At 42.8% G+C, this 20,724-nt stretch overlaps 1 long non-coding RNA gene across 1 annotated transcript; it reads right to left on the minus strand.

Moving 5' to 3' along the window:
- Window positions 1–1,313: 1,313 nt before the first annotated feature.
- Window positions 1,314–19,741, minus strand: LOC310681671. The gene is made up of 5 exons (XR_014513485.1): window positions 19,564–19,741; window positions 19,199–19,300; window positions 13,171–13,273; window positions 11,309–11,657; window positions 1,314–1,574 (listed from the first exon to the last, which is right to left on the minus strand). It is a non-coding gene; the product is annotated as an uncharacterized lncRNA (long non-coding RNA).
- Window positions 19,742–20,724: the final 983 nt, after the last annotated feature.

The following is a 20,724-nucleotide window of genomic DNA, read 5'->3' on the forward strand; positions in this document are numbered from 1 at the left end:
AGACTGAAGTACTGTTTTTTGGGGGACAGGAGGTGGGCAGGTGTGGAGGACTCCCTGGTCCGGAATGGGGTAACTGTGCCCCTGAAGGACCAGGTGTGCAGCCTGGGAATCATTTTGGACTCGCAGCTGTCTATGGAGGCACAGGTCAATTGTGTGTCCAGGGCAGTTGTTTACCAGCTCCACCTGGTACACAGGCTAAGACCCTATCTGCCCACGGACTGTCTCACCAGAGTGGTGCATGCTCTAGTTATTTCTCGCTTGGACTATTGCAATGTGCTCTGCGTGGGGAGACCTTTGAAGGTGACCCGGAAACTACAACTAATCCAGAATGTGGCAGCTGGACTGGTGACTGGGAGTAGCCACCGAGACCGCATAACACCAGTCTTGAAAGACCTACATTGGCTCCCAGTACATTTCCGAACACAATTCAAAGTGTTGGTGTTGACCTTTGAAGTCCTAAATGGCCTCGGTCCAGTATACCTGAAGGAGCATCTCCACCCCCATCGTTCTGCCGGGACACTGAGGCCTAGTGCCAAGGGCCTTCTGGTGGTTCCCTCACTACGAGAAGCCAAGTTACAGGGAACTAGGCAGAGGGCCTTCTCGGTAGTGGCACCCGCCCTGTGGAACCCCCTCCTACCAGATGTCAAAGAGAAAAACAACTACCAGACTTTTAGAAGGCATCTGAAGACAGCCCTGTTAAGGGAAGCTTTTAATGTTTGTTGGACTATTGTTTTTTAATGTTTTGTTGGAAGCTGCCCAGAGTGGCTGGGTTAACCTAGCCAGATGGGCGGGGTATAAATAATAAGTTGTTGTTGTTATAAGCTTCACAGTGGCTTGTCTCTTCAGCAGTACATAAAATCAGTGCCACAGATCCAGTGTTCTTGGACCACCTGTGCAAGGGCTTTTGTTCCAGCACAAAGATGCAAAAAGAGGTTGTGCAAAGAGAAATTCAGTGCGGAAGAGGCAAACTTCTTTTTTTTTAACTTGTCTCTTCAGCTTGTCTCTTCAGCAGTACGTAAATTCAGTGTTCTTGGACCACCTGTGCAAAGGCTTTTGTTCTAGCACAAAGATGCAAAAAGAGGTTGGGCAAAGTGAAATTCAGTGCAACAGTTTTGCTAGCAGATTTCATTGTGCAACAGCTTGCACAACCAGAAGCATTGTTTATTGTGGGTCATCAAGGTATTCCATGTGTTTGTGTATGAATGATGTTTCTTTCCTTTCCCGACTGATGTGCTATTTTTTAAAAAACAAAACAAACCCTTTTGTCTAGTTGCACAATTAGTTGCACAACAGATACTGCTAGCGTAACTAGCTCTTCACTAAGCAACATTTAATTTAGCATGCAGTTGAATTCCATCCCCAAATTTTCAAAGCAAATATGCAAATGTACCTCAAGAAAGTTGAGTTTTCAAACAGGTAGGCAGTATTCATCGTGGCAGTAAAATGCTAGTTTTATAGCAGACTTTTTTCACTCCATTCCATTTCCATAAAACAGCATACTTACAAGATGTTGCCTCACTCAATATAAGCACTCATCAAATAAAATGCCGGGCAAATGTCCATATTTGCAGGGCCTGTGGGATGAGTTTATTAGAAACCATTTTAACACACAGGCAAAGATGCTTTTCAAATCCCCTAAATCTATATGACAATGTTTCATCTGCCATGTTCATTCCTGACATTCCTAAATCTCTCATATACAAATATCTTGCACTTTTTTTTTGATACTAATTTTTCTCTTCCCCATGCTCTCTTTATATTGCCATTTTTTAAAATTTGCATTAGTTATGTTGGAGAAATCAGAGACAGAAGTGGAAATTAGGATGATGTGGGGTGGGGGGAGACAGAAAAGTAGGGGGTAGGGAATGTAACGGAGTACAGTGGTACCTCGGGTTACATACGCTTCAGGTTACATATGCTTCAGGTTACAGGCTCCGCTAACCCAGAAATAGTACCTTGGGTTAAGAAATCGTTCTCTGGCAGCGCAGCAGCAACAGGAGGCCCCATTAGCTAAAGTGGTCTTCAGGTTAAGAACAGTTTCAAGTTAAGAACGGACCTCCAGAAGGAATTAAGTACTTAACCCGAGGTACCACTGTACTGTCGATATGTATCACTCCATATTGCTATATGTGTCTTTATTTATGATCATAAATATAGTGTCAGGAGTAATTGCCCCTCCCCAAAAAAATCTCCTCCCTACCAAAGTAAGACTTCAATATCTTTTTGGAGTAAACCTAGAGAGCCATGAAAATGGTCAGGGATTATATGAGACACAGTCCAAAAACACGGGGAAGATCACAAGTTCCTCATCCCTGTCATATATTCAATTTCCCTGATGCTTGAGCAGCAACTGATTTCATGGCATATGAAGCTTCCAAAAGAATGAGTACTTTTATAGAACTGGTCCAGAGAAATTCCATATACAGGGAGAGGGAATATTCCTGGATATGTATACTGGGACGTATTTAGAAAGTGTTAGTCCCTATGGACTGTCGCCTCTTTAACTTAGGTAGTAGGATAATGGATCCTTGTTTTCCCACTTCTGGAATGATGTTTTCCCTTAAAAAGAACATATGCTACACAGCCCAAGAAACAACATATTTTTCTTCTGCAACTGCTGCCAGCCAACTGCTCTATTTAAATCTAGTAGGATGGCAAGAAGATTATCTCCCCCCCCCCTTCCTTCCCCTTTGGGTATCCACCATCTGCTTTTTGTTGTTGTTTTTAAATTAAAACTCTTCCTGATTAAGAAAGGAAACATGCCAGCTTTATTCTGGCTTATTTTTAAGGTCTAGCATGCTTATTCAAAAAGCATTAAGTAAACGACCACAGGCTAGCTTTGGATTTACCTATAGGCACTATGTATAGTTAAATTGTGTCCTCCCTAAAGGACATGATTGCGGTGAGACCTGGAGACTGACCACCTGTGTTGTGGGTGGGTAAGATTGGTCAGCCACAACACCCTATTGGTAGGTCCCTCAATGCTGGGTTCAATCTGGCCAATGGGGCACAGTCTAAATGGGCCGAGGGACCTATATATACACATGCACGTGACCCAGAGCTCCTCTTTTGGCTTGTGCATTCGGAACACCCACCCACCTCTCCCTACTTTTAGGGCATTGTGTGCTTGATCTTGCTATGCTGTCGTGCGTCGTCTGTCATTGGGACAGGGGCATGGCAGGAATTTCCCCACTTGGCTGATTGGCTGTTGCCATTTGGGTTTCACCTGCCGCATAGCAAACCGTCACAACTTGTAAGGTTGCGGATAGGCACTGATTCAGGTGATAGGGATGGGAGAACGGTCTCGCCATCCCTATGTGAAGGATATTCCCTTAAATAAATCCAGGGACTCACCTGGTTTGGTCAACCCCCAAGAGGGGGTTGTGCCTGTGTCTGAGTCCAGGGGGGTCATCTGGGAGGTGAACATAGTCTGTTCCTGGCTTTTTGCCTACCCAGGTGTTCACCCTTGGCTGCCCTATGATAGAGCTCTGGGTCAGCGCTGCCTGCAAAGGTGCAGGGAGCTAGTCGAACCAGAGCCTACGCAACCACTCACCTACTGTAATCAATAAAGTTGTGGCCTAAATTCTGCCAAAAGCCAAAACTAAAATTTGAGTCAAGTGTGACTTTATTTAGGGCGGAGGTCTCTGGGTCTGAACACACAAAAGCTATGCAGAGACTGAACAATACCCCTCCACCCCAAGCCCCTCTATCTGATCTTTTGCAATCTCTCCAGCACCCCACACTGCCCTACTTGGTCATAAATCTTATTAGTCTCAATGCCTAATGTGTAGAGATGCATTCACATAGCCAGGTGTTCCAATTCCATAACATTTCCATAACTGTTAATTCCCACATTGTACCTGAGTTTTCACATGATGTAAAAGCCACTTCTGGAAACACAGCAGAAGTAGGGAAAGTTTAGTGGTCATTTCGGCATTATTTGCTTCCAGAGGGGGGCGGGGAGTTTACAAATAACATGAAAATGAGTGCTAAACTTGTGTTATTCATGTCGGCTTTTGCATTGTTTGAAAGTGCAAATATACCGGTAATGCTGAAATTAACAGTTAAGGGAATGCCAGAATAGTGGAATAAACTACTGTGCACATTGAAATGAGTTCAATGTTTTATGAGACTTACAGACCCTCCAAGTGTCCCTATTTTCCAGGGATGCCCTGGATTTTGAGAAGCTGTCCCACTTTCCGATTTGAACCCAGCATGTCCCACTTTTCCTTAGGACGTCCCTATTTTCATTGGAGAAATGTTGGAGGGTATGAAGTTTTCCGACCCCTGAGCCTCCTGAAGGCAATTCTGTATGGGGAAGTTTTTAAATGTGTAATTATGTTTTTATATGTGTCAGAAGCTGTGCAGAGTGGCTGGGGCAGCCCAGTAAGATGTTGGGGGGCATAAATAGTAAAATTATCATTATGGAATGGGCCGCCCCTATTTTCATCAGAGAAATGTTGGCGTGTATGGACTTGCATGTGGCTGTGCTTTTGAAATTTTGAGATTTTATCAAATGTATGCTTCGACTATAAGTGTCGTGACTCACAATATAAGGTGAAGGGACTTTTGTAAATTATGCTACGTTTGATTTCGACAGAGCATTCATTCTCTTACGTTTTACTCCGCTGAGAAGAGAGTGATGAATTAAACAGAATATATGCATACTCTTTAACTCTCTTTTTAATGCATACCTGAAACAGTTCATCATCCCCAATCTGAAAGAGAGATGGAAGAAGTTGGTCGGCCTAAAAGCAAAAGTTATTTCTGAAGAGTGCCGAGACGAGAAAGTAGTTGTCTTTTTGTCTTTGAATAAATGTGCCATGAATAAACTAAATTAAAAATGGAATGTGTGAGAAATCTGACTGCACCATATATTTTGACTGACCTTTTTTTGTCACCAGAGAGAGATGCTCGAAATTATGTTATATCTTATAATTATAAATATAATTAGGGCATGACCAAGTATTGTTGTTGACTGATGAGTCAGTATATACCAACTGCAAAGTCACTGCGTTATCTAAAAAGCAACAAATGCATTGCATGCAAATGTAACTAAGGAAGCTCTGATGGATTTTTAAAAAGAAATAAAATGAGTTTAGAATGGAGAGGCGGTGAGGGAGGGGTGCTAAAACTGTTCTCTGCCTGATGGTTTTACATTCCAAATTGCCGTGCCAGTTTATTTTGCTTTTCCAGGTAGCAAAAACTGTCTCATCCGAGGAACCACTTACATGCAAGGGGGCGGGGGATAAGGCAAGCTATAAAGTACAGTGGTACCTCGGGTTACATACGCTTCAGGTTACATACGCTTCAGGTTACAGATGCTGCTAACCCAGAAATAGTGCTTCAGGTTAAGAACTTTGCTTCAGGATGAGAACAGAAATCGTGCTCCGGCGGCACAGCAGCAGCAGGAGGCCCCATTAGCTAAAGTGGTGCTTCAGGTTAAGAACAGTTTCAGGTTAAGTACAGACCTCTGGAACGAATTAAGTACTTAACCCAAGGTACCACTGTAAATTGTTGGTTGTATTTTATCCTGCCTTGTGCTGAAGAACTCACAGAAGAGGCCTTCACACAATTAATGTATTTTATCCTCTCAGCCACCATTGGACCGAGAGACTGTAACTTCCCCAAAGCAAAGACATGCATGTGCATTTGATAGGAATACAACACATCTCATCATTGTAGGGAAAACTCTGACCGGATGACTTGTGTGCCTGTTTAATCTGATGTCCCTGGTGCTAACTGTTGATGGGCAGTGTCAGGACCTCTGCTCTCCTTCTTATAAGTCTTCTTTGTTTTTAAAACAGATTTGGATGGATAGTTCTTCAAACTGAGGACTCATTCAAATATAGTGGTACCTCTAGGTACGAACTTAATTCGTTCTGGAGGTCCGTTCTTAACCTGAAACTGTTCTTAGCTAGAGGTGTGCTTTCACTAATGGGGCCTCTTGCTGCCGCTGCGCTGCTGACTCACGATTTTCATTCTCATCCTGGGGCAAAGTTCTCAACTCGAGGTAACTCTTCCAGGTTAGCAGAGTTTGTAGCCTGAGGCGTTTGCCTGTCAAGCCCCCCCCCCCCCCAGGACACCCCCCAGTTAAAGACACAGTTCACACAACATTTTCGTTTTGGTTTTTGGCATAATTTTGGACACAACTTTATTGAATTACAGTATGTGAGTGGTTGCTTAGGCATTGGTTAACGACTGTCGATTCCCACATAGAGGTAGGAACAGAACTGACAACCACAAGCCTGCAGAAGTCAGTTAGCGTAAACATTTTGTGGAGAGAATAGAGCTGGGTGCCAGGCTCTCATCTCTCCCCAAATGTTCACAGGGGCTCTTGTGTGGCCCTAACCCCTTGCCAGGGGTTCAGACAAGAGCATGGCAAGCCCCAGGATTGCTTTAGCAGCAGCATTGGAGGGCAGGCACAGCCAATCACATCCCCTCCACCAACCAAAATTAACCAATGCCTAACTGCAGCCTTACAGGTTGTGACGATTTGCTACGCAGTAGGCAAAAAACCAAATGGCACCAGCCAATCAGCCAAATGGACAAAATTCCTACCAGGCCCCTGCTCCAAAGCAGACGACCCCATGACAGGCATAGCAAGGTCAGCACAAAGAAACCCTAAATATAGGGAGGGTGGGCAGGTAATCCGATGTGCGCAGCAAAAAGAGGAAGCTCAATGCTGCGCACAGGGAGTAAATAGCACCCCCATCAATCAAACAATTTTGCAACATTAAATTCTCCCCAGCAACAATTGGAGGCGCCCTATCAAATTTGTGGCCATCCACACTAACCCGCCCAGCAACAGGGGATGTCATGGTTGCCCCCACTGCAACATGTGCTCTCCATGAAGGAGAACCCGCTTTGTAACTCGAGGTACCACTGTAGAGGATTGTTCCCAGTAAAGTAGGACACATGGTCATCCTATTCTTTAGAGCAGGGGTCAGCAACCCAAGGCCCGCTTTGTAACTCAGGGCCCACTTCGTGGGTCGTTTAACCGGCCCACGAGCCACCCCCAAACCGAGCCACCTGCTCAGTAAGTCCCCCCCGTGCTGCACTAAACCAGCGCAGTGCGGTGCGGGGATTTGGCTTTTGAGGCACTGGAAATCAGATCTGCACAGAGACACCAGAAATCACACACACTAACGCGCACACGCAATCCGGCCCACAGAGGGATCTCCATTGGAGTGAACTGGCCCAGGCAAGGTAAACCTTGCCGACCCCTGCTTTAGAGACACTTGCCATGCTTTTCCTCTGGAATTTCAAAGGCAGACTCATCTAAAGTGTGTTACAGCAGTCTAACCTATAGATTCCAGGCACATTGAAAATGGGAAAAGGGCCTTTGAGGTGGAGCCTTGGCCCTTTGTTTGCATTTATGACAGGGTTTTGTGTTTGTTTGTTTGTTTGTTTGTCAATGGTGGATCTTAAAACAAATCAAACTTTAATGGTCATTTGGGTATTCAGATTATTGTATTGTGAGTCACCCTGTGGATTTAATTTGCCATGGGGCAGGATATATATTTGTTACATAACAACAACGATGACAAAAACCAGCCCAAAGTCCTTTCCATTTAGAACGATCCACTCTGTTGAAGTTCTTCTATCATCCTGATATTAAAGTGGGCTGCATAATTCAGAATATCCAAGGAGGAAATGTAATATAAATTTCATCTGGTTTCAGCATCCCAGAAGTCTAAACAGAGCAGGAAAAAGGTACGCTGGATAGAACACCTACCAAGTATTCATTTCACATTCACGGCATCCTAGTAAATGAGAGAAAGGTATGATAAACTGATGCATGAATATAAATTGGATGATGCTTCCACTGCAGGACATCAACAAAGTGAATTGGAAAGCAAGACGGCAATCATAGATTACATTTGGTGATTTCGCCCAGAAGGCTTTAGTTGTTCCAACCAGCAATAGGCTTAGAGAATTCAAAAGACAGAATGAGGAATTCCAAGCTTATAAGAAACGAGTCAAAGAGCAGAATGTTACTCCTGGGTACCGTACTGTATTTTAAAATGCTTTTCTCCATCATCCCCTTGTAAATATATTTAATATATTTGGATATACTTGACCAATTTGTGAAAAATCAAGCCTGGCGGGGGGTGGGAGTGGAGTTGATTTGCAGTGGGGAGAGGGAGCCAAACCTGCAAACAGAAAAGCTAAATAAGAGGGTGAAAGATTTATAATAAGGAATCCGATGCTGTTCTCTAGCCTGGATGTTTTAAAGTGGAAAATGCTCGTCCTGTTTTAAGCCAGAATTGCTTGTGCAGCTAACAGAAAACCGCTTAGACCTATGTAGAAACCTGCTCAGACCCATGCTGTCCAGGCAAGAGACAAGTGGAATTGTGGACAAGCCCTCAGTAATCTTCATTGCTGAGTGCACATTTAAAGCTGCTTCTCTCCAGTGTGAGTCACAGAATCATAGAGTTGAAAGGGACCCTGAGGGTCATCAAGTCCAACCCTCTGCATTGCAGGAATCTCAGCTAAGGTACCCAAGTGAGATGGCCACCCAACCTCTGCTTTAAAATCTCAAAGGAAGGAGAATCCATCACCCTCTGGAGGAGTCCATCCCACTGTTGAACAGTTCTTACCTCTTGTTGTTCTTGGGTTTTTTTTTTCAAAAAAAATTATTGATTTTCCAGATTATTTTTTTAAAACAAACAAATAAACAAACAAACAGAAAAACATACATCTCCACTGTAATTAAATCGAACTTCATAACATTGCTAAGTGGCTTCCTCGCATCCCCCGGTTGAATTTCAGTATATATCATTTTAACGGTTTTCCAAAACCTAAATTCTTAAAAGTTTAACTTAATGACTTAACATCTTTCTTTCTTAACAATTCAACTTTAAACATATTAATTCATCACATTATAAATTTTAATCCTAAGCCTATCTGGTATTTGCAAGCTTTCCAGTTAGGTTAATTTAGCATATTTAACTAAATAGTCTTTAAATTTCATCCATTCTTCCTGGTACTCCTCCTCCTTCTGGTCGCGGACTCTTCCAGTCAGGTCGGCTAGCTCCGAAAAGTCCATCATCTTCATCTACCAATCTTCCACAGTTGGTACTTCTTGTATTTTCCAATTCTTAGCTAATAAAATTTGAGCAGCAAATGTGGCATATAAAAATAATTTAACATCTTTCTTGGGCAGTTCCAGACCTGTTATTTCAAGAAGGAAGGCCTCTGGTTTCTTAATAAATGTATATTTCAACATTTTTTTCAGTTCCCTATAAATCTTCTCCCAGGAGTCTTTCACCTTGGGGCAGGTCCACCACATATGGAAAAAGGTACCTTCTTTTTCTTTACATTTCCAGCAGAGATTATCACTATTGTGATAAATGCAATTGTTTTTTGTTGCTGCTGCTGCTATCAGTACACAAATGATATGCAAATGACTACACCCCATTTTCATTGTCTTTGATTTGAAATGAATGGGGTGGAACAACATAATGACAACATAACTTATATAACTTTGCCCCAACAGACAGTGAGATGAATAATATAGCTTTTGGTGGAAGACAAGCTGCAACAGAATGGCAACAGTGCAAGGAATACAGGATGGGATAAGGAACAATGTCTTCTTGCATTCCTATCTGCTGCTGATAGGTGACCAAGAAGGAGTCACACACAGCAGTGACTGGCCCTTGAGGGGCGCATGTTTTGATAGCTGTTGAAAGAGGCATTCAGATATTTCATCCTAAACAAGCAGCACAGTCGATGAAAATACAGATATGACCATCTCAACAGCACACACTTAAGGATGTAGTTGTTTCTCTTGGGTCCATTATTATTATTATTATTATTATTATTATTATTATTATTATTTACAGTGGTACCTCGGGTTAAGAACTTAATTCATTCTGGAGGTCCGTTTTTAACCTGAAACTGTTCTTAACCTGAGGTACCACTTTAGCTAATGGGGCCTCCCGCTGCCACCGCACTGCCGCCGCACGATTTCTGTTCTTAAAGTTCTTAACATGAGGTACTATTTCTGGGTTAGCAGAGTCTGTAACTTGAAGCATCTGTAACCTGAAGCCGCTGTAACCTGAGGTACCACTATATTATTATTATTATTATTATTATTATTATTATTTATTAAAGATTTTCTTGGTCTACAAAAGTATGCGCAATGTCTCTCTTTTTTCAAGCAACATTTTTACGGATCAGTTTTCTTTGTTGAGACATTAGGAAGAAAAGGAGGAGAGAGGTGGAGGAGGAGAGGTGGGGGGGTTGGGTGGCGATGTTTCTATTTTACTTAATATATGTGGGGTTTCATATCAGCATCACTTGTACAGGTTCTTTGCTATTCACTTGTGTTCCTTTGGTGGTGAGAGAGCTTGGGATTGGCCTAGGGTGTGGGTCCAATATTATTTAAAATTTTTATTTATCATCTGCTTGTAAATCCACAGTACTCTGTTGCAGTCATCTTCGTTGTCGTCCTGTCCTCCCCGCCCCCTGTTAAGATCAAGGGCAAGAACACATGTGTTTGTTTGCAGAATATGCTTCAAAAAATTCTGACTGGTTTCAAGATGAAAAGACAGGGAAGTAACTCAGCGTGTACTGTGGAATATAATGCCTACAGCAGTTTGACAGACCCTTTAAGATGTCATTTTTAAATAAGGAGGTGCTTCGGGTTTTTAAGCTTGCTAGAAACCACTTGGGCACCTAAGATCCTTCAATCACAGCATCCTGGTCCAGAGCAACTGAGTAGAGGTATTGTTTTGTCTTCACACACAAAATATGCTCCTGCTTTACATTGACAATGCTCTACAAAAAAAGGAAACACACACACACACACTACTGAAATCATCCATCATGAAAACAGAAAGGAAGCAGGATAATATTTAAACATGCTATAAGTCAGCTCTACACCCGTTTGTGACATGTCATAAACTTCCAAAAGTGAGTAAAAAAAAAACACAAAAAAACCAGAACAGCTATACCCTCAACAAATAGGTGTAGTAATATACCTGTTTTCTGAAATTTCATTTGAGGGCAATTTGGATGGGAAAAGCAGAAAGATGCTTTGGAAATAGGATAATAAAGGTTAGCCAAAAAGTCTGACTTAATAGGGGACTTTATAAATAGTGATATCATAAAAACTGCTCTTATTTTGGAGACATTTCTATTGTGCGTTTATCAGGAAGCAGCAAATACTCATTTGCCTTTCATTTACTTTTTAGCTACCTGCCTATTATTTTTTCTTATTTCCTCCCCATCTCTCTCATTTTCTACATAACCATCCACCCCATTCTTCTCCTCCTTTTTCAAGCTGGTTTATGATACTTACCTCTCCTTTTGTAAAGCCTCCTGTCATATCAATTGAGATGTACCTTTCCCAGAACCACCTGAAGCTTCTCAGAGAGATGGAAATGCAACGTGAAGTAGGGGCTCTTTTTGAAGATCTACAAAGGAATCTAAGAAGTATGACTGATACTAATTAGAGGCAGCAAGTTTAATACAGCCTGAAGACTCAGGAGTTTCTAGCAGCAAGATAATTGTCTTTCTTCCTACTGTTTCTTTCTTCTTCTCCTGATTACTCTTTATTATGGAAGCAGATAAATAAATGCCAGTGAAGAGATAAAGGCCTCATGTGTAACCGTTTGTTGCAGTCTTGTTGCAATGTGAGAAGATCGCCCCTGTTTGTGAGATATAAAAATAAATTTAAAAATAAAATTATTTATGCCCCACCCATCTGGCTGGGTTTCCCCAGCCACTCTGGGCTGCTTCCAACAAAATATTAAAAATACATTAAAGCACCAGTCATTAAAAGCTTCCCTAAACAGGGCTGCCTTCAGATGTCTTCTAAATGTCAGATAGTTGTTTTTTTCTTTGACATCTGATGGGAGGGCATTACACAGGGCGGGCGCCACTACCGAGAAGGCCCTCTGTCTGGTTCCCTGTAACTTCACTTCTCGCAGTGAGGGAACTACCAGAAGGCCCTCGGTGCTGGACTTCAGTGTCCGGGCTGGAACAATGGGGGTGGAAATGCTCCTTCAGGTATACTGGGCTGAGGCCATTTAGGGCTTTAAAGGTCAGCACCAACACTTTGAATTGTGCTCGGAAGTGAGATTGTTGTGGGTTGCTGGATTTGACAGTGTGGCTCTGAATACCAGTGTTGGGAGTTTCAGGTAGGCAGAGTGCTATTGGGTTAATTTCCAGCTTGCAGACATCTCACAGACATCTGGCTGGCCACTGTGAGAGCAAGATGCTAGATTGGATATGCCATTTGCCTGATCCTGCAGGATCATTTTATGTCCCTATGTTGCTGGTGCTGAGCAATGGGTAAAGTGGATGGCCCCGCAACAATGTTGACTGAAATGCATCTTGGGTTTTGAATGGACTTTCCCCCTGAGCCAATATCTTTTGTTACTTATGAGGTCCAATTCATAGAGAGATCCATGCTCTTAACCTATGTGCTGGACCGTGGCAAAATCAACCAGAGCATGTGTAACACCGGCCAGTCAAAAGGCATTTGGAGAGTATCACAATGTAGAGAAATTAAAAATCACTCAGGTGGCTTTTTGTTTCACTGAAAATGACCTTATTCAGTCACCCTAACATTGCATGTCTTCAGAGTGCTCCAGGTTATCATCATGAGCACATGATAATTAGAAATCTGACACAAGGGTATGAGGACTGTCTGGCTAAAGTAATGAAATGTAAAGCAAAGGGTGATGTAATAGGTAGAAGGCTATGCATTCATGATGTGTAAGGGATGTCAGAAAATTCTGACAGAAACAAGAGTGGAAATTGCCATGTCTGGAACAAAAATCAGTCCAACAGGTACATTTCCTTTGCGCTGAAATGAAAGGAGTGGAATAACAATAATAATGTCTTTTGCACAATGAATTACATGTTACATAATTTTGCCACAGCAGACAGCAAGTTTAGTATCTGGTTGATCAGGAGTTTTTATGGAAGATGAACTGCAGCAGAAAAGAAACAGGTCTTCATGCCACAGTTGCAGGGTGGAATGGAAGATGTTGTCTTCTTACATCCTTAAATGTAGCTCTAACTTCTTCCACATTGACTTCAAATAGTTACTGAGATCAAAGAAAGATCTTGCTATTTGTTCAGCCTCTTGCATGAGGAAATAGTGTTTCTTTGCTCTTTCTGTGGGCAAACATCTAGTTAACCATCATAATATACCTGAGATAAGGAGAAAGGTTTGGGTGGACTTAGATCTTTACTTAGGTTCTATACCACGGGGAGAAAATACTGTGCTCAGCTTACATGTTCACATCAGAAGCATCTACAAACATAGATAAAAATATCTGCAAAGGGATCCAGGTAGGCTGAAATATTTCTGAACATCATTTTGATGGTCCAGAATCTGTAAACCTGTGACATGCTTCACTGTTCTTTTTCATTTGTCTCTATAGTTTAAGTTAGATGTCAAGTTGTTCCTAACTCCCAAAGAGATATAGCTGGGCCAATTCAAATTATTCCTTTGGAGATAGTCTAAGAAATTCAGTTGACAAGCTAGCCCATTCCCTCCAAATAAGCTCAACTTTGCAATGGTTCCCAACCCCATTATGTGGGGAATGTTATTTACGGTATATAATTTTTGAAAATAACTAATGGTGGGCACAATAAATTCACAAATAGGGAGCCCACAGGGTAATGCTCATGAAAGGAGATCTCCATACAACTCTATATTTTATTCCTTCTCCTCTCCTAGGCACAAACTCACTCTATCTATCTATCTATCATCTATCTATCTATATCTTTCTTTCTTTCTTTCTTTCTTTCTTTCTTTCTTTCTTTCTTTCTTCTTAATTTTGTATACCGCCCTTCATCTGAAGATCATTGAGCAGTTCACAACATAAAATACAAAACACAAAATACATAACGAAAAACAAAGATAAATCAATAACCCCTCTCCCTCAAACACATTTAATAGGCCATAGATTATTTAATCAACCCAAAGGCCTGGTTATAAACTAATGTTTCTGCCTGACACTTAAAGATAATGTTATGAGTTTGGGATGTTAAGCTAGGTACCAGACCCATCTGATCCCTCTCTCTAGCAAGTTTTAGAAGGCTTTTAATTATTGGAATAGTCAGGCTAGCCTTCTGGTGAGATGGTAGCCTGGGTGACGAGGCTTTAAAGAGGATTAATGGGCTCCGTGAGAGACAGTAAATATGTGTGTCCCTCTCCCTACATGGAAAAGGCCAGAGTTTGGAGCAGAGGTAGCAGTGATGTGACCTAAAGGTAAAGCTACAAACTGGAGAGAGAGCCAGGGAAATGTTTGAGAGCATTGTTTGAGTTGAGGCTGGGGCTATGGAAGAAACTTTAGAATACCCAGCCTATTGTCAGAATTCTCCCCCTCCCCTCCTGATGGTTTCAAGGAGCCGGGAGGAAACAAGAAAGCTTTTACTTATGATTTATTCAGTCACTGTGGTAACAGACAAAGAATCCCAGTCTTTCCTCCATAATGAAGTTGCTCACTCTGGCTCCTCCTCCTTTCCCCTTCCCCAACAGCATTGGCTCCTACGGAAGCCTCCCGTTGACAAACGCCTCTGCGTACGTTGCTCTTGTACCCTTAAAGACCGTTAGGTTTTAGGGGATGGGGGAACCTCTATGTTGTCTAATGAAGTGTTTGCTGGCTATTCTATCTTCCCCCTCACTTCTTCTAACTCCACATAGCTTGGCTGCTTGCCCATCTCTACCCCATTATCTCCCTCTTGGCTTGGCTGCAATTCAATGCTGTTTCTCTCTCCCTGTCAGATACAGGAGAATGGGGAGGCAATCTCCACCATCCCCCTGCCTCTTCATTCCAGTCCTTGACACCTATTGGCATCAAGCAGGCACCCGCTAATTTTTCCTTTTGTTTATGGAAGCCTATCCAGACATACAGAAGTTGAGGGGTGCTTTAATCTGTTCTTATCTTAACTTTTGATTTTAATTAAATTGCAACTTTGACTTTCATAGACAATTTTAACATTTGTTTGTTGACTTTGCAACCCACTTAGCAGTTGTATTAACAACCAGGGGCTATATAAAATTTGCTAAATAAATAATCTATTAGAACTCACCCAGTGAGACAGTGCCACCGTGCAATGACTTTTGAATTTTTATTTATTTACCGTATTGGCCCGAATATAAGCCGCACCTGAATATAAGCCACAACTTTAAAAAATCAAGGGGGGGAGGGGGGGAGAGACAATACCCGAATATAAGCCGCTCCCTTAAAATTCTGCAGGCACTCACGCTCCCGGGCTGCTTCCTGGGGAGGGGGAAAGGCACTGCTTTGCTGGCAGCCTTCCCCCCTCCCTTCTTTCTCACGGCTCTGGGGAGGCTTGGGAGCAATGGGCAGGATAGGCACCGTTGTCCCGCCTCCCCCCCCCCACAGCCCTGTGGTGGCATCCTGGGCAGGGGGATGGCGCTTTCCATTCCGGCCTTGGAGGGCAAGGCAGGGCCACAGACCTAGAGCAGCTGTTTCAGCAGTGTTGTCGTAAGGTTGTGAATATAAGCCGCACTTTAACTTTTCATGGTTGGAATTGGGGGGGGGGGGGGAAGTGTGGCTTATATTCAGGCCAATACGGTATTTATTTATTTATTAAGTTTGTCTACAACCCTTCAACCAAAGTTCTCAGGGCAGTTCACAGCATAAAAATGCAAAATTAAATGCACAAAATACATAACAAAAGCAACAAGCAGTAGTACCAGTAGTTTCTGCTGGCAGAGGCAGAGAAACTGTTCCAGTAGACCATGGGTCAGCAAACTAAGGTCCACGGGCCAGATCAGGCCCAATTGCCTTCTAGATCCGGCCCGCGGACAGTCCAGGAATCACCGTGTGGATCACCAGTGCACACTTTCTTTCCCTCTCCCTCCCTCTCCCTCGTACTGCGGCACTTTTCTCCTCAGGGACGGAGCAATCTTGTCCCACGCCTGGTACTGTCAATGGCGGGAGTCGGCTCGTCCGCCTGCTCGCCTCAGCAGGGTGGTGCTGTGAAGGGTGTGTGTGATGCTGGCTGCTGGCTGCTTCTGCTCCTTCTCCCTCTCCCTCAGTCTGCCCTTCCTTCCTTCTCTGCACCCCTTCTCCATGCCACTTCCTTGCACGCTTTCTACGTCACCACCTGCCTGCCTCTCTCCTTCATTCCACCCATGAAATGGTGTTCAGGTGGGCTGTTGCGGTGGCCACGGCTGCCGCTTGTGGGTTGGCAGATGACTCTGTCTTTGTTAAGTTGTCAGACGACATATCAGACGACACAGTGATTCTTCAAACAGCTCTTGTTTATTCACAGGCCAGAACAGAACTGAACTGAAGGGTTCAGCCAGCCTGCTTATATAGAGCTCCACCACAATGCAACAGTAGCAACTTCCTGTAACTAGCCAATCACTGAACGTCACGTTCAATCCCTTATTTGCATATGTGGACCTAAGTAAAAACTATCTACAGTATCCCCTTGCTGGCCCAGGGTGAGAACTTCAGTACATAACAGTCTTCTTCTCCATGGTCCCTCTTGGGAAGCAGCAGCAGCAGGTGGTGGGTAAAAGCTCTGTCAACGCCCCAGTTCCCCTACGTCTGTCCACGGCTCCTCCGCCAGGGCTGCTTCTTCTTTCTTCGCCAGCCAATGCAGCCTCCTACCCTGCCATGGCACCTGGCTGGCTGGAGAAGCCCAACTGTGGCTATTGGGATGACAACTGGGACAGGTAAAGCGAAGCATCTTCAGGCCTCTTGGGGTGGGCAAAAATTGTTACGTTCCCCCCCTCCAAAATATAGTCCGGCCCCCCACAAGGTCTGAGGGACAGCCCCCGCTGAAAATGTTTGCTGACCGTGCAATTGACAGTGGTGGTGGTGAACATTTTTTTCAGGATGCTGCAAATGGTACCTTCTATGGGGCAATCTAAGGATGATAGGAGATATTGGAAAGTCAAAAGAAAGTGCTTTTCCATACAGCACATAGTTAAAATGTGGAATTTGCTATCTCAAGACGAGATGATAGACACCAACCCAGATGGCTTTAAAAGGGGGGTAGACAAATTTGTGGAGGATAAAAACAAAAAAGAACGGTGCTTTTTAAAGCAAAATAAACATACACAAGTTTCCGTGTATGTTGTTTATAATATTTCTTCACATCTTCATAGCTCGCAACCATTCTCCAGAAATCAGAAAATAAGCCTACCAAGAGCTGACCAGAGAAGAAAGAGATGTGTGTTTTTTTAAGTGTGGTGACACAAACTTATTTGTCAGAGATCAAATCTCCTGTGTGCAGACTGATGCAGCTTTTATTTTGAGACTTTGATAATAACATCAGATTGGTGCACTGGGGTGCACCAAAACAGCAAAGACACTTTTAAAAGTACAGCACAAGAGGAGGGATAAAGGCCTTGAGAAACTTGCTGCTTTCACAGTTAGCTTAAAGACAAAATGTGGAACATTTTTTCCAAGACATATTGCTGAGTCTGGACTCTATCCAACATAATGCAGTAAGAGAGGTAAATTGTAGTAGGAGCAATACTGCTGACATTCTCTTTCTCTCCTTTTTCCCCTGCAAACTTCTAAAGCTATTTTGTTCTTCTGTATACTTCACACAGTGCTTGGAGGATTAATATTATCCTGTAAACTCATCACACACCTTGTATAAATAAAGGAAATGCTTTAGTCTAGTTAAAGCTAAGAAAGGTAAAGGACCCCTGGACAGTTAAGTCCAGTCAAAGGTGACTATGGGGTGCAGAATTCATCTTGCTTCAGGGCGAGGGAGCCAGCATTTGTCCACAGACAGCTTTCCAGGTCATGTGGCCAGCAGGACTAATCTGCTTCTGGGGCAACAGGACACTGTGATGAGTGTCAGAATGCATGGAAACTCTGTTTAACTTCCCACTGCAGAGATACCTCTTTATCTACTTGCACTGGTATGCTTTTGAACTGTTAGGTTGGCAGGAGCTGGGACAGAGCAATGGGAGCTCATCCCATCATGGGGATTTCAACCACCAACCTTCCAATCGGCAAGCCCAAGAGGTTCAGTGGTTTAGACCATAGCGCCACCTGCTCCCACCTTAGCCTAAGGCCCCATCAGCACTATACATTGAAAGCAATGTCATACCATGTTAAACAGCCATGGTTTCCCCCAGATCATCTTGGGAACTGTAGTTTGTTGAGAATGCTGCTGGTTGTTAGGAAACCTCTATTGCCCTCACAGACTTACAACTGCCAGAATTCCCTGGGGAGAATAATTTATTCGTAAACTACTCTGGAAATGGTAGCTCTGTAGGCATCTCAGACCCATAATGATGGGAATCAAAGCTCCTATCTTCTGCATATAATAAAATAAATATGCAGCGTAGGGTCACTGTCTGCTATCAAGAGTTGGAGGGTCAAGGTGATATCAAAGTTGACTCAGTGTGGGGACAGTGGCAGGAGTGTCAGATCAGCCCTATTTCTCTTGGTAACCAACAGTGACCCCATTTTGGGAAACCAGGTAATCAGCAGAGTCCCACCCCATTATGGCCTACTCTCCATTATTGCCTATTCCTGAGTTATGCTCTTATGTCTGATTCATTTGTAGGGCTCACTTCCTATTTCTTGATCCAAGGACGTATGTTTGAAGGATAGAACCATTTGAAACAAGCAGATCCCATATATATTATTCTGTGAAGCGCCACAAAAATCAATGGAATCATCATCAACAAAAAAGGGAACTTTCTCAAATATGTGTAAACCAGTGGAATTGAACTCTGATTAATCAATCTGTGAACTAAATGTTCCTTAAATCTTTTAGGGATTTTGAGATTTTTTCCCCTCTATAATATATTTCAGAGAAGTCTCAATCACCAAGAAGACAGTCTGAAGGACATAATTATACTAGGTTGGAGTTGTAGTTAATCACTTTTTAAAGAGTGAAGAGGGCTTGATGGATTTCTTTTAATTAAGCTTTGCAAATGACTTGGAGGAAAATATAAATAGCTCTTGCAACTTTCTTTATATTTTGCTGTAGTTTTCTACAGGGGGCTGAACATTCCTGAAATACAGCATTACGATTACAGAAATGGCATACTATGTACAAGTTTTTAATGTCAGAGTCTTTCAGAAACTCGAAGTGCACATTACACAATCCCTACCAAGATGATCTCCGTATCAACCACTTTCTCATAAATATGTTCAATGGAAAAATATAGCATGCTGAACAAAATATCACAAGCAATAGTGCACATCCACTTGCAGCTCACCTTATCTAGTATTTGGTGCCCTACAATCATCATCATCATCATCATCTAGAGATGAACCAGCGAATGTCCATGTTTGTCTCTCACAACTAAGTGTGTAGATACCTGTCAACAGATTGGTTATTAGGTAAGATCAGAAATGCACACAACTGATTTGTTGTTGTTGTTTAGTCAATTAGTCGTGTCTGACTCTTCGTGTGGTTGTATGAATCCGTCCCAAAGCCACACATAAAGTTGATTGATGTGTACAGAGTTGTGAATGCATATTTATTGGCCTCAACTTGATGGGTTACAAACTGGCAAACCAATCTAAAACTTTTTCCCAATAGTAAAAGTTGATAGATCCCCCAAATAAAGCTATTCATCACCTGCTATGGAGATCCATCTTGACAGGGCTGAGATGCAGTCTGACTGTTAACTGTTTCTGGCTTTACCAAGACTTAAAGCATATCCTCTTTGTGACATCACACATGACATCAGAATGACATGTTTGCATTCAACCTAGACTATCTCCATGCCAACAGCAATGGCCAGTAAACTTCTGCAACCAAGTAACCATCAACCTCACTACCCAGTTCTTATTGAGACTATTGGACGTTTAACTTTTGCTCTCATAATCAAAGCCTGAAGAAGAGCTGTGTATATTCTGAAAACCTGCTTCCACTGTTAAAGAAAACTAATTGTTAAGGACTGGGCAGAGGAGGAATGGTGGAGACCTCCTCCCCATCCTGACACTTCCAGGGAGGAGGAAGAGGAAGACAGTATAGATTTACAACAGGGGGTTGAGGGAGGTAGCAGCTCAGAGGCAGATGAGGTGAAAAGTTGGGAAATCATGGATGAGCCAGAACAACACCCAGCTGACACGTTGTCATTAGAAAGCATTCCAGCCCCTCCATCTCTCAGAACCTGGCCTTAAAAGTAGGAGAGCAAAGAGCTCAAAGGCAGAGAGCATCCGTAGAAGAGACGAATGAAGAAGTGGGAGAGATAGGGGGAGAAGATTCAATTGGGACACCACCGTTATCCAAGAGGCTGGGTTCTATAGCCTCTCTCTGTAAAGATTGAAATAAAAAAGAAACTTTTCCTTGTCTTTATACTTTCCTGGGCAACCAGCCGGGAGCTGCTGACAACATCCTGACATGGAGTTGAGTAGCATCTGGAAGGCCAAAGACTTCCTCATCCTTGGTGTAGGGAGAGAATGATTGAACTGGACTCTAGATGGTTTGAGGTATATAACATCAAAGGGGTTGGGGTTCAACGGGGCACAAGCCCCCAACCTAAAGTGTTTTGTGTATCTCCAAACACTTTAGTGAAACATTTACACACATCCCGCCCAAATAAAACTCACACAGATTGGAATACTATAGGGGAAAAAAGTTTTATACATTTTTATATACAACATATATAAAAACATAATAAAACATTAAAGGTTTTTGTTTAAAAAAACTTCTTATTCAGAGCTGCCTTCAGATGTCTTCTAAAGGTTGCATAGTTACGTATCTCATTGGCTCAGGAGTCACATAACTATATAC

The sequence above is a fragment of the Podarcis tiliguerta genome, assembly GCF_965153285.1.
Source record: "Podarcis tiliguerta genome assembly, chromosome: 7".
Taxonomy (NCBI): Eukaryota; Metazoa; Chordata; class Lepidosauria; order Squamata; family Lacertidae; genus Podarcis; species Podarcis tiliguerta.